The sequence below is a fragment of the Phyllostomus hastatus genome, unplaced genomic scaffold (genome assembly GCF_019186645.2).
Source record: "Phyllostomus hastatus isolate PE091 unplaced genomic scaffold, TTU_PhHast_1.1 phas_contig_148, whole genome shotgun sequence".
In the NCBI taxonomy this organism is placed as follows: Eukaryota; Metazoa; Chordata; class Mammalia; order Chiroptera; family Phyllostomidae; genus Phyllostomus; species Phyllostomus hastatus.
The window spans coordinates 19,702,598-19,717,147 of record NW_025333607.1 but is presented as its reverse complement, the minus strand read 5'-3'; positions in this window follow the sequence as shown (position 1 = coordinate 19,717,147).

Here is a 14,550-nt window from a genome sequence, read left to right as displayed (position 1 = left end):
GAGGTTCTTGACAATATAAAGCTCAGATGAAGAATACATTGTGTATGCAAATGTGCTGATTTGGATGCGGAGCATGCATTCTACCAGTGGGGCGACTGGAGAAATGAAGGCGGGCGCTGTTCCTGAGTGCCCTGCGATGCTGAGTTACAGCTGAACCTCTATAGAGGGAACTGCGGCTTCCAAGTGGCACCAGACGAACAGATTACGCTCTGCGGTGTCTCACTGAATTCTAAACGAGTTCTGGAGGATGACACGCCAAGAGGTGCTGAAGTGCTTCAGACGCACTCACCCGGACGCCTGTGGTTTAAATAAAGCCCCGTGGAATGTTCCTTACAGAAAATGAGTTTTTCCTATTCCGAAGGAAAGTGGAGCAATTCACTTTTTTTTTTCTGAAAAAAGTCTCATCACAAAGAGGAGTATAGTTGAATAAAGTTGCTTTGTATTTCAAAGAAACTCTTGCAGTTTGAAAGTTACTTGGCAGTGTTTTCAAACTCTAATGTGCTAAGCTTGCAATCTTCCCCGGGGTGGTGTTCTGGAGCATTTATTAAGCTCCATTTTCTGCGTTTAATATGGAAAGCAGTAGTGATCAGTTCTGAATAGGTGGACTAATGGGCAGAGGAGTTTTTGCTAACAAAAGGTTTCTAGCAGACTAGGGAGCTAAGATGTTCTCATAAGTGTGTGTGTGTGTGTGTGTGTGAGAGAGAGAGAGAGAGAGACGAGAGAGAGAGACAGAGAGAGAGAGGGACATAGAGAGAGAGGGAGAGAGACAGAGAGAGAGATGAGAGAGAGAGAGAGAGAGGGAGAGAGAGAGACGAGAGAGAGAGAGAGAGACGAGAGAGAGAGAGAGGGAGAGAGACAGAGAGAGAGAGAGAGAGAGAGAGAGAGAGAGACATAGAGAGAGAGAGAGAGAGAGAGAGGGAGAGAGACATAGAGAGACGAGAGAGAGAGAGAGAGAGAGAGAGAGAGAGAGAGAGAGAGAGAGAGAGAGAGAGAGAGAGAGAGAGAGAGAGAGAGAGAGAGAGACATAGAGAGAGAGAGAGACATAGAGAGAGAGAGAGAGAGAGAGAGAGAGAGAGAGAGAGAGAGAGAGAGAGAGAGAGAGACAGAGAGAGAGAGAGAGAGAGAGAGAGAGACATAGAGAGAGAGAGAGAGAGAGAGAGAGAGAGAGAGAGACATAGAGAGAGAGACATAGAGAGAGAGAGAGAGAGAGAGAGAGAGAGAGAGAGAGAGAGAGAGAGAGAGAGAGAGAGAGAGAGAGAGAGGGAGAGAGAGAGAGAGAGAGAGAGACATAGAGAGAGAGAGAGAGAGAGAGAGAGAGACAGAGAGAGAGACAGAGAGAGAGAGAGAGAGACATAGAGAGAGACATAGAGGGAGACATAGAGAGAGAAGGGGAGAGAGAGAGAGGGAGAGAGAGGTGCTATTGAGTGGGCTCTGGTTCCTGGGGACGCTATGAATGAGTGCCATCCACGGTGTCCTGTCCTCACAGCCCTGCTCCGCCCTGTGGACGCAGCCTGCGGCTCTTTTCACGGAGTCCATCCATCTCCTGGTCGGTCCCCTCTCTCTTGCTGCCTCTGTTGTTCCCAGCGTCCCTGTCTTGTCCAGACATCGCTGCCTTCTCATGACATACCCGCAATAGCACAGCTTCAGCGTTGTCGTCCTGCCCCCAGAGACATTTGAGTCCCAGTTTGCTCTGGGACCCACTGGTTCATCTCCCTGGTGGTCCAGGGTCTCTGCAGAGCTCCCTCCAGCTCCGAGTTTCACGTGCATCGATTTTCCCCACCGGCCTCCTTCCCTGCCCGGCTGTCACAGCGGGACGGGCCGACTGGGGGGAGAGGGTGCGGCCATCTCGGCCTCGGTGTCCGATGACACGTCTGTGCTCTCGGGGACCTTTCCTGACTCTCCCACCGCCACCCTGCCGAGTCCCAGCCCGCTCCTCAGGTCCAGGCTGAGGCCCCTCTTGAGTGACAGTTGGAACCGAGGTGAACAGTTTCCGTCTTCGCTGCCTGTGTTCAAGTTGTGTGTGACGAGGAGCTGAGTTTGCCACCGCAAAATACGCCTTTTGGGGGATATTATGTTACGCTGGTTGTTTTTAAGAAACAAAAGAGTCAGGAAGAAGCTTGACCTTCCTTCTAACCCCATGAAAGGACCGGGAGAGAGGACCTGCCCCGGGAAGGGAGGTGCAGTCCTCGCGGGCCGTACCTGACTGGGAACTAGCTGTGCCGGCAGGGAGGCCCCAGCAGGGCCCATCCATCTGGTCCAAGTCCTGCCCGGGCCTCCCCGTGGAGGACGGCCCGGCCCACACGTGCTTCCACACACACATGCTTCCACACACGTGCTTCCCCATCTCCGTGGGACCGACCATCGGGCGATCGGAGAGAACCGACAGTCTCAGGACCGACTGAGCCTCATAGAGAAGACCGTCTGAGGAGAGCGTGCGTGAGTGTGACCTGCAGCTTGATTGTCGTGGTGCTTGTACTCCAAAACATCGGGAAGTAGGACCCACTGCATTCTCTATCATCCTAATTGGTGCAGTGCTTCCGGTACACCGGGTGCCTTTCTCTCTTTCGGCCCCTCCCTTGTTCACCATGCCTACCTGTCTTGGCCTGGAAGCTTCTCTCCTGTCTGTGTTTCTGTCCGATGCAGATTCTCGTCCTATTCCAATTCATATGCATTTTTTCTTGAATGATGTTCATTATTTAATGGTTTTAGTAAATTTCTTACCTGTTATTAGTGTTCTTAGAATGAAAAGAAGTAGAGGTCCATAATCAATAATACTACCAGAGGGGAAAATATCAGTCTCCAGATCCAATCATTTCCTATAAATTGTCTTTGCTGCTTTTTTATGACAAATGAATGCAATATGAAAATGTTTCACACTCCAGCAGCAACCTGGGTGCAGACCCGTTTGCAGAAGGCCTTGCATGAGAATACAGGTCAGCATGCGCCCATTTTCCACGCAAATCACGGAACCTGAGCAGGGCTGAGCCGTGGAGTCGGAAGGGTGTGTTTTCAGGCGTCTCATAGGTGTCCTGGCGCCTGTGACTTGTTTATGCAAACACATGTGGGAGGCGAGTGGCTGCGGGACAGGGCTGGGGTTCTACTCCTGTCTGTGTGGATGGAGAACATACCCTGAAAAGTCTCAGTTACCGGGAGTCTGACAAAAAGCACTAGAGAAGGAAGAGTAACAGGAGACACACCTGTAGCAAGGTGCAACTCAAAAACATATCCACCTTCTGGTTGTTTGAGATTTTGATATAAGTGACAATTTCTATAACCTTTTCTAAAATAGAGGCAAGAGGTAATTGTTTTGGGTGAAATTTATATGTGTATATTTCTGATTTTCATTAAATAATGTCTTGAGTTTTAAAAGGACAATTTTGCCCTCAGCTCCTCCGACCAGTGTGTTTCTGTCCAGGGTGTCTCTCGATTATCGTGGACGAAATAAGTAGAAAAGACTAGGGGAGATGTCGACATTCAGAGAAGACTATTAATTGGAAATCAATCCTAAATACTACGGCAACGTGTTAAAGGTTCACACTCTCCTTCTCTGGGCTTGTGTCCATCAGGGTCAAGAGTCACTGAGGTTATTTGGAGACCCTTGGGGTTGAAACCCCACTTTGGGTGAAGCTCCTGCCGCAACAGCCGTGAGTTCTGTCAGGGCCAGACTCCAAGGCCCTGGAGCTCGGCAATTAGGATTAATTGGGCAGCCACCCCTCCCTGGGGATGGTGGAAGAGCCTAATTAGCAGCAAGCATTTCACTTCCACCAGGGTTCCCTTTCACTTCCTTTCTTGTTCAGACTTTGAACTGGATGAACATTTAGAGAGAATTTTTTCCCCTTTAATGCTCTGATTGAGACGTGAGATGATCAAGCAGAAAGTGCTCTCTCATTCTGCAATACACATGCGGGTCCTTCTGGGCGTCTGGTCTGGGGATGAGCTGAGAGATTCAGGCCGGAGTTTGGTCTGTGAAAATTGGCAATTGTGTCTCATCCTTCCTTCCAGGCTGTAGACCAAGGGAATGGGCAAGAGTAACTAACTAGCTGATTCTTTTAAGGAACTGGTTACAGAATTTTAATCAAGCTTTGATGGGACTTTTTAATTCGGTGGCTCGGGAACATGAGTAGCTCACAAAGTCAAGATGCTGAGGATCGTGCCACCGTATTTGCAACTACTTCTGGGCTCAGGGATCGACTTATTTATAGCCCCCAGAAAGCAAGCAGACGCTGCCGGCCTCGGCATGTTGTGTTTCCAGGTTTTGGATTAGACATCGCAAGGGTATTTAAAATGTGCTTACGGTGTACGAAGCGCTGTCCCTCTGCTTCGGGGAAGAGTCGTTTCCTGCCTTGGAGTTGCGTATGGCGTGGGTGTGGAACGGAGTTCGCGGAAACAGAGCATTTCGGTGAAGGTGTCCGCGTTCACGAGATGATGCACTGGCCTTTGTCATATAGAAGCAGGAGTTTTGTTTCTGTCCGAGGTATCTTACCACGGAGCTATTTATCTTTCTGAAAGAAGGTTTTCGTTTTTTTTTTTTTACTTTGTGGCTTAACTAACCCTTCTGCAATTTGCCTGTCACTCTGCAGCACAGACTCCTTTGGGAAAGCTCTTCATCCTTGGCAAAGACTTGGTCACATCCTTCCATGAACCCTGCCTGACCTTCTTAATAGAAAATATTATTGGGCTTGTTCCCTTCTCTCGCGGCTGGTAAAATGTGCTTTCACAGCGGCAGATACCCCAGCTACCCTGTCGGTTTTGCTCCCCTAGACACATCGCCTGCCTCACAGCCAAATATCCAGTAAGGATTTCCGGGATGAGACGTTAACCCGAGAAGAAAAGGCCGGAGTCAGAGGCAGCAAGCGTGGTGTTGAGACCCCAAAGCACGGCTACGCAGTCACTGCACACGCTCCCTCCTCCTCCCCTTAACCCCTCTGCTCCCTCTCCCCTCACTCACTCCCAGGGCCTTAACCCCTCTGCTCCCTCTCCCCTCACTCCCAGGGCCTTAACCCCTCTGCTCCCTCTCCCCTCACTCACTCCCAGGGCCTTCTCTCCTCGTCCTCCTGTAACGCTCTCCCCAGGGTGCGGTCCGTGAGACCTGGCCCAGTGAGAGCGGCTCCTGCCTATTCCCTTCTTCATCCGCCATGGTTATGAAGCAGCTCAGCGTTAGTCGTTTGCTGGATTCATGAGTGGTTGGAAGGATTACACTGATGACTGGGTAAATGCATGGATGGATGGATGGACGGGTGGATGGATGGAGATATTAGAGCAGTAACTGCCTTTTTCATTATTCTATCAACTTGGATTATTCTTATGTTCCAATAATAGATTATACAACTCAGACTAACAACTCTGCAGGAAGGAATTGATAGCAAAATAATAAGCAAAATAAAATGCATGAAAACATCATTGTTGCAAGCCGTCTGGTGCACTGTCTCAGACATTTGTTATTACACAGCCGTCTGTCAAGTTATTTATGACATCTCCCTATGTTGTGGAGATGTTAGGGTTGGAGTAGAGGTAGTATACATTTTTTAAAAATGACTATTTTTAAAATTTTTTTAAAGATTTTATTTATTTTTAGAGAGGGAAGGGAGGGAGAGAGAGAGAGAGAGAGAGAGAGAGACAAACATCAGTGTGTGGTTGCTGGGGGTTGTAGCTTGCAACCCAGGCATGTACCCTGGCTGGGAATCGAACCTGTGACACTTTGGTTCACAGCCCGCACTCATTCCACTGAGTTATGCCAGCTAGGGCTTTATTTTTTTAATTTTTTAAAAGATTTTATGTATTTATTTTTAGAGAAGGAAGGGAGGGAGAAAGAGAGAGAGAAACATCAATATGTGTTTGCTGGGGGCCGTGGCCTGCAACCCAGGTATGTAGCCTGACTGGGAATCGAACCTGCGACACTTCGGTTCGCAGCCCACGCTCAATCCACTGAGCTATGCCAGCCAGGGCTGATAGTATACGTTTTTAAAATGAGACAAGAAAACACTTAGTGATTTTTAACACGTTATTTTCATCATGGTTTCCCTTAAAACTTCTCATCGTAGTGTATTTAGTGTGTGTATAAATCGTATCTGTGTGCGGGATGAATTAGTGGACTGATGAGGAGTTGTCCTGTGCCACTCACGAGGAAAAGCATGTGTAGTTGTTTAAAAATTCATATTCCGAGTTCCATCAGAACTCGGCATCACCGTCCATAGCCCCAAAAGGGTTGCAGCAGAACTGAGGGGAGCCCTTTGCTGCCTCCTGCGCAGGGCTTTCGGGACGGCGGCCCCGGGGGACGCGGAGCCGACTTCCCGGGGGGCGGCATCGCTCGGCTGCAGTGTTGCGTGAGGACAGTGCGCAGCCGCGAGCCGGGCTCGCCGCCCAAGCTGCCTCCGCTGCTTCAGGCCTGGCGACGGTGGCTACTTCTCAGAAGGCAGCACACAGCAGACCCGTGAGCGGTGACATCTCGGTTCTGTCATCTCTCTTGTGACACTTATTTTAAGTGCAGTCCGTGTAAAGGCAAAGTATTGCCATCTTTGGAAAACACAGGGCACTTTCTTCTGCATTCCCAGGCAGCTTGCCGAAGGGCTTCCGGAGAGAAAAATCCCGTCTCGTGCAAAGCAATTGCCTTTGACATGTTTTTATGGAGAGTGTCTTTTCTGATGGAGGGTGACTGCTGCCCGTCTCTGCTGGTTGTGTATGACCTGATCTCGGGAAATGGCTTCCTGCAAATCTGGGGGCAGCCCCGTCCTCACAGTTCCCAGAGCAGGGTGTCTGGGCATGCCGCCCCCCGGCCCCCGCAGTAAGACTAGCTATTCCCTAGTCTCTGGCCGGTGGTTGGGAGATCATTCTGTATGGGCCTCTCCCTCTTCTGTGCATTTGGCAAACGGAGATGCCGACACCTTTGTTCTGGTCTAATTTTTCAAGACGGTTTGTCTAGCAAACAACCTTAGAACACGGAGTTTCTCTCTGCAGGAGAAAGGATAGACATGCTCACTGCCCATTTTGGAAGATTCGGGGCTCCCAACCGCAGGCTTTCTCTCCCGTAACACGAGCCGATGAGTAGTCACGTGTCCCCTGCCCTGTGCAGGTTACCCCTCGGGAGGTGGGACTCCAGGGTCCGACACTCTGGCTACTGTCTTTGCTCTGCGTAGCAGCGTCTCCGCCTCGGACCTAGGAGTCCCCTGTCCTCGGCGGGCCCGGCACCTCTGAAATTGGGGCTGGCTCGCGCGTCCGCTTCAAAGTAGGATAACATCTTGTGTCATTCTCAGTATGTGAAAATAGGAAGGCAAGATATATTATTTCAAGCATTGTGACAGAGAATTAATTAAAGCTTTGGTTTTAACGAACACTTGTAACACATAGGAACCAACCCTTTTCCTGGTGGCTCCGTTGTTGTGTGGCGGGTTTAGAACGGCACTAAAGAGAGACGTCTCATTACGATGCAGCAAAGCACATTTATTCAGCGTTACAGCAAGGATTAAATTATGTTCGTGTAGTGTATCGCACAGCTCTTCACAGCCAGCACACTGGATGCGTTCTCCAAAAGTTCCGACTCTTCTAGCCTAGTATTTTAATCTTGAGAGAGGTGTAATTTTAAACTAAAAGAGTCAAATAGTTAAAAAATTTCAGGTACCTTTTACCATGAAGACCCTCAATTATTTTCTCGTAGTTCGTGTCCCCAAGAAGTAGTATTTCTCCCAAGGCGTGTTTCTGAAATATTCATGCTTAACAAAAAAATCAGTGTTTGTTCACATTCAAATATAATTACAGTTAAAAACTGGCTTGGCTTAACTACTATGAGATATGACTTTAAATTCAGGGAACATTATAACTGTTAATAAATTTGGTAAGAGTCCCTTAAAATCTTTAAGAAGCCTAATTTAAATAATTTAAAGTAACTAAAATATAGTTTCATAATATAGGCATTTTATAAAACAGAAATTGTCCTTAAGCACTTATATAAAGATTTAAATACCCTTAATTTCATACTGTAGATCTAATAAAAGCAATTCAGCATAACAATTTTGTTATTAAATTTAGGCTTTAGAGTCACCTAAAAAGTGCACATTCAGTGAGATAATCGTGTCCTTGTTCATTATGCAAATTTAGATTTTAAGGATAGCGTCTGATAATTGTGATGTTCATATCAATAACGAGTATGTTTGGTATTAGTGACCGTGCATATTTCATGGTTTGTTTTGACACTGTTGTTCGTGGAGTAACTTGGGTGGGTTATCAGGGACTAGCAATGTCTCTCTCGCAGAAAGAAAAGCTCACTCCCAAGAATTAACATGTTTTGTTGTGCACTGTGCTTTCTTCTCTGAATTCCTCTCTGAATCTTGTGTTTATTCTACTTCTGTGTCCCCGTTTATCTTACTTTCTCCTCCCCCGTCTTCTTTTTTACCTGCTCAGAGGGCTGGTCCACGGGAACCAGGCAGGGACCGGCGGGGGGAGGGGGGAGGGGGCACCCAGGGCGTTTCCCTCCTCTCTCTGTCGTGGGCGATGTCTGGAGCAGGGACAGTCCCCTCCGAGCCTCCAGACACAGGCCTGCTGTGGGCCCAGCCTGGGCCGGCCACCTCGCAGCACGGCGCTCTGGAGCTCTGCGCCGGCGGGCACTTCGGGCCTCTGCGGTCCGCCTGCTCGCACCCCTCCTCCCGTGTGCCTCTGCCCCGGAGCGGTGGTGCCTCCCGCTGATGCTGGTCTGTGCTCTTCCTCGACTTTCCTCGCTGCCCTCTGCAGCTCACCGTCGCTTTTATGACAGACTCCGTGTCAAATGTCCTCCCATTCGCATACCCAGAATGGCTTTTCTTTGTCCTATTGGACGCTAATAAGTCTCTTGAAGTGATAAAATGTCTTTTTCTTGGTACTTACTAGTCAGGATTTCTTCATTTTCCTTTACTCACTTCTCCTGGTTCTTCCCCCTTCTCTCGTGTTTCCTCCTTAACTGGTACCGCATTGCGCAGACAGAACAGCCTACGGTCACTTCCACCCATTGTAGCAACGTGGGAGACAGAGTCAGCTGAATTTCTTACTAAACATCTTAGTTATCACAGTGTAACAAAGGACGTGAGTAGTGTCTTTAAAAAGTAGTTCATCAGAGCTGTGACTTTGTGTATGTATGTGTGTGTGTGTTTGCTCTCTGGCAAGTCACAGAAAATGTTTGCCAACCCCTGCTCTCGGCCGACGAGCCATGGCCTGGCTATTTACTATTGTCAGGATTCAGACTCAGTGAAGGTGGATGGCAACTTATGTAAGTCAGCAAGTCGCAAATGACCTTTGTCCACTGGAGAAGCCACAGATTTATGTCTGGAGACAAGATCCATAATCTTAAAGAATATGGGTGTATTAAAAAAGAATTTAGGTGCATTACTCTTTAGAACATTAAGCAGTTCCATGTATAACTTTGTAATTTTATCTTCTTCAATTGGCAGCAAGTAGTTCAGTCTCTCTCATTCTCTTTTGAGCAGGTTTACTATCCAGCTGGTTTCCTTATTAATAAGTAAAATAATTGTGTCGCCAAGTGCTTATTTTACATTTGCACTTGAAGCGTACTTTTAACTTTTAAAATGTGAAGCTTTGGCGATAAATGAGCCGCCTCTCTTGTTCCAATTTAATTATCAGTTCTTTCACAGTTCTCGTACCACGTGGGGTTGGACAGTTAGGTGTGGCTTTCCCTATGTTGCTCATCTTAAAAGTCAGTCGAGAGACTCTCCCGACAGCACTGCAAGGAAAGGCCTCTCTCCATGATCCCACTCTCTCCGTGTTTAAACGCACGTCTGAGGTCTGCGGTAGCGACTCCTGGTTGCTAGTGCTCACCTCCTGTCCACGGAGTTGCATATGTATTAAGACAGTGATTTTTTTCCTTTTGCTTTGTGTAAGTTGTATTTACATAAAGTCACTGCATGATCTCATTAAAGAATACACAGACACAATCAGGGCAGGAAGACAGCTGACTCCGTGAGGGCCACACTGAACACCTGGACGCCGCGGCACAGGTGAATCGGTGAAGAGTCACCGTGCAGTGGAGCCCAGGGCGAGGAGGCAGCTGCTGCGGCCGGCATGCCTGCCTCTGACCGGGCCTCTGCTTGGGAACGCCCCGTTCTGAGGGCGCCCGTTCTGCACAGAAATACCCTCTTGTCAAACGGGACCACCCAGTGGTGCCAAGACTGCTTCTAGCAAAGATAAAATCCTACCAAAAATAATCTGTGAAACTGTCGGACAGTAAACGATGCTTTAAAAGCAAATCTCTAGTAGATCAATTATACATTCAATATTTAAATCTCTTGAAGTGCTCTCGGTTTTTTAATAATAGATTTTGAAATGATCCCATAAAAGATTCATGTTTATATATTAAACACTACTTTGAATGATTAATTTTAAAATCTACTATTTTGTACTACATAATAGGAATTTCCTCTGTCCTTTCCTTTATAAGAAGTATAACCAGTCTTATGATTGTTGAATTCATGATTATGTCTTTGTGGTAAATATGACATTTGGAAAGCATAACAAAAACAATAATTCAAAGTCATCATTCAGAAAAATCTTTGCATTTTTAAAGGCCTAAACTGATACTTTAAAAATAAGACATTTTAATTAAAATCTACATAAATAAAATAAATGAGAGACTATTTCATATACCTACGTTATGAAACCTTTAATTTTTTCTTATCAGTGTTTAAAGAACCAGGGACTTGTATTTTATTTCCAACCCATCATCACTCACAAGCTGAGTGGGTCCAAATATTACAACTTATTTTCCTGAATACACAGAAGGAATAAAAGTGCCAGAGCAAAGAGACCATATCATCTTTGCAAGGAATTAACTGCTTCAAGATTTGTAAAAGTATGTCAGTGAAATGATGTTTTATATGAGATGTCCAGGAATAGTTAATGAAACAGTCATCACCCAAGAAAAACTGTGAATTGAACAAAACAGTTGCCTTTTCTCAGAAATATGACAGAACTGACTTTAATCCAGATACAGCACAGACATAAATATTCATGGCTACACAATACCCTGATTAAACTACTTTTTTCCTTCTAGACATCGATCCTGTTTTTGCATTTTAAACTAAACAAGGAGAAAACTTATGTGGTTTCTTAAAGAAATGAGGTCATTTAGCAATGTTATTTTTCCATCTTCTGCTATACTTGGAAACACACCAATATCTGTTCATTTGTTTTTACAATTAATTGCGCACACGCGTTTTTATATTCAGACACGCAGGGCAAATACAGCAGTCACAGCACCCATTCCCGACGCTGCCCCAGGGAGATGCGATGTCCAGTCCGAGCCAGCAGAGGGAGCAGCGCCCGCGACTCTTCTGCTGCTTGGGCGACTGTCCCTCCTTTTTCACACAGCGTGGAAAAGTTCACGCAGACAATCGGCGTCACCGTGAACTGCACTGCACGGCTGTGTGGTTGGGAGTGGCTCGGTCAGCCCCACGTTAAATACACTTGGGGTGAAACTGTTAGGCATGTGGGGGTGAAGGTAGAGACAGCAATTTTGCACAGGAGATAAATGTGAAGACTCGTGATACTGAGATCAGATTGTTACTGTTTTTGAAGAGCATTTTTTTTTTTAGGATGGATCTTTTTAGTTTCTCAACGATGATTGGAACTGACTGCTTATGTTAGAACAGAGTGTATATGATTGGGAAGATTAGCTTACCAGCTTCCATGTAATCAAAAGGAAGGTCTGTCCGGTCCAAATTTTCAGTCCAGGCCAACGGAATTAATTTTTTTTTTTGAAATTCCAGGAAAGAAATCTGGACTGTTCTGCACAGACATGAGCCAGGATGCTACTATTGTTCAGAAGCCAAGGTGCTACTGAGCTTGTTGAAAAGGATATTGGAAAGGAAATAGAAAACATTTTCCTCTGCTTTTATTATATCAACTTATACTCTCATTAGTGATACTAACCACACACACAGCTGCTACACCACACAAATCAGGATCTGTGGAGGAAAGTAAGCCGGTGAAGATGAGCAGAATGAGTTTCATGTGTAGACTGACTAAAAAAAAAGTTGGGGAAAATAAAGTTGCCAGTAGCCCATGTTTGTAATGCCCTAAACATTTTAGATTTTTACAATATAATATTAGTAAAAAAATTTCTGTTGATTATATGTTGAGACCAAAATAGAGACTTTCTAGTGAATGTAAGAAACTGTATTGGCATAAACTTACAGGAATCTGTACTCATTAGTGACGAATCGTCACTATTTGATACTCAAATAAATTTAAAAGAATTGTAGACAAATTCATGGATCATAGCTCTACAGTGGATTGTTAAAGAAGCTAAGATTCTTTTAGGAACATATCATTTAATTTTTTTTAAGTCTGATCTAATGAAGGGCAAATATAAATTGTTTAAAAATATATTCTGTATGAACCGTCAGCAAATGAGAAACACTGTGCTTGGGAAACTCTTCTTGTCATTTGAAGGTCATATATATGTCAGTGTCTTGTAATTTTATGACCATTTTACTGCATAGCTTCAGTTTTAATATAAACACTTCATTCCTTAAAGCTAATGCAGATATTTTCAGAAAATGGCATTACAGAATCATGAAATATTTAAATGCTTTACCAGGGATGTTAATGTTCTTACTCATTCTTGCAAATTAATTCTTTTTTTATTTAAAAATCCCTTCCATAAAATAGTCATTAGTGATAAATGGTAAAATAAAGTAACTTACAAAGCAAAAGAGGCATAAATAGAACCGCATGTGAATGACATGCATTTGATATTTTCCTGGAAATTCTCACTACCAGGGATTCCCAACACTTAAAATTGGTTTTACTCCCCAACCCCGCAGTTACGCTCTTTCCTGTCCTGTTGAGTCGGAAAACCTGCCGTGATCGCTTGGGATGGGGGATGAGTTGAGGAGGTGAGGACCAAGTATCGCTATCTCGGCTCTTTGGTTGGGGTCTTTGAGACGCCAGGCACCATCTGCTTTCTCAGCAACCATTTGGCACCAGCTCTGTTTTCACCCACCACCGCCCTCTCCTGCTCGCGCGGTGCTGCACCTCGGCCTTGGGGCTTCCCCGGCACGGTTAGGAGAACCCTGGGAGGCAAGCGTGCCCGGCGCAGTGATACTGTCACAACACGGAGAAGGTTGCAAAGCGGCTGGAAAGCGGCCATCCGAGTGGTCAGCGCCAGGACCGGGGCCTGGGCGTGTGGGGAGCGGTGGGCGTTTGCATTCCAGGCCTCGGTGCGGTTCCAGTGGGGAGGACCCTCCGTTCCCGTGGGCACGAGCAGCTGGCACCGTGGGAAAAGCACCTCCTAACCAGCTCTGCCACTGGCCAGCAGGGTGACCTCAGGGAGTAACCCACTTCCCCTTGTTTTTAATGTATGAAAGGAAGGATGCGATTTTGATTTCTAAGAGCCCTTCTGTCTTCCAAAGCCTTTTTCATCTCTGGGGGTAATTTTTGAGTTTCCCATTTAAATAGAGGCTACACTGAGTTTGGAACCTTCGGATTAAATGTTGGAAAGCATGTAGCTATTCCCCAGTAGGTGCACCATAAGGTGCACTGAACACTTCACGATCAGTTTGCACTGTGCATTCGTTTAGAAAAAATTTGCAAGTGTACAGGGACTATTCCATTTGCATGTGTTTCAGTGTTTAGTTTTGATGACAAAAGGGAGACAGAATTTTGGCTATCAAATAAATCACTGTAGAAACATAAAATAAGTCGTTTTTTCCTTCATTTTTTAATGTTCATATAGTCTGCAAAATAGAGATATCGTCAAAGATAAATAAATCTGTGCAAATAAAATCAAAAGAGACAATCTGTTGAATCTCTATAGCTTCTCATATTGACATGACATTATTCATACTTATCACAGGATGTGTATATATATATATATATGTATACACACACACACACAGAAAGAAACTGGGATTTCTCAAAATAAATGGATTTTATAATTTCTTTGAGTTTTATAAATAAATTCTGCTGAATGAGTGAAGAGATACTTAATTCCATACTTACTTGAGTACATGGTGTTGCAATAATTTTTATCTTACGGGACAATCGCCACCATGCAGTTCATCATGTAGGAACTTGTGCCTGTTCCTTATTCATTCTCTTTCCTTTATATTCTTATCAATCTAAGAAAATCAGTCCCTCCACCCTCAGAGCCTTTTCCCTACAAGGTTATGTGATGCCACTGAATCAAACCAAGTGATACATTTGGACAAAACTTGATCAATGCTGTTATAATATTGCAATTTTTCTTTTTAATCGGGGAGCCATAGCCATTTAGAAAACCACATTATTACCCAGCAGATCCTGATGGAAAAGAAAAAGTTTCATACACTCAGTGTGTTTGGCTCAGAATTTCTTTCTTTCCTTTGTTTTTTATAGCAGTGAGGTTTTGAATAATGCAAAGGGTATTTAAAATCATGTTTATAATGCTAACCCATCTCCACTTGGTCACACAAAGACATATAATTCCCTGAATTTATAATGTCACGAGAATCCCGCTTGTGGTTTGAGCTCCCTTTAAACTCCCCCAGTAGAAGATTCTTAACTACCTGCTACAATGAAAAAGTTCTAAAC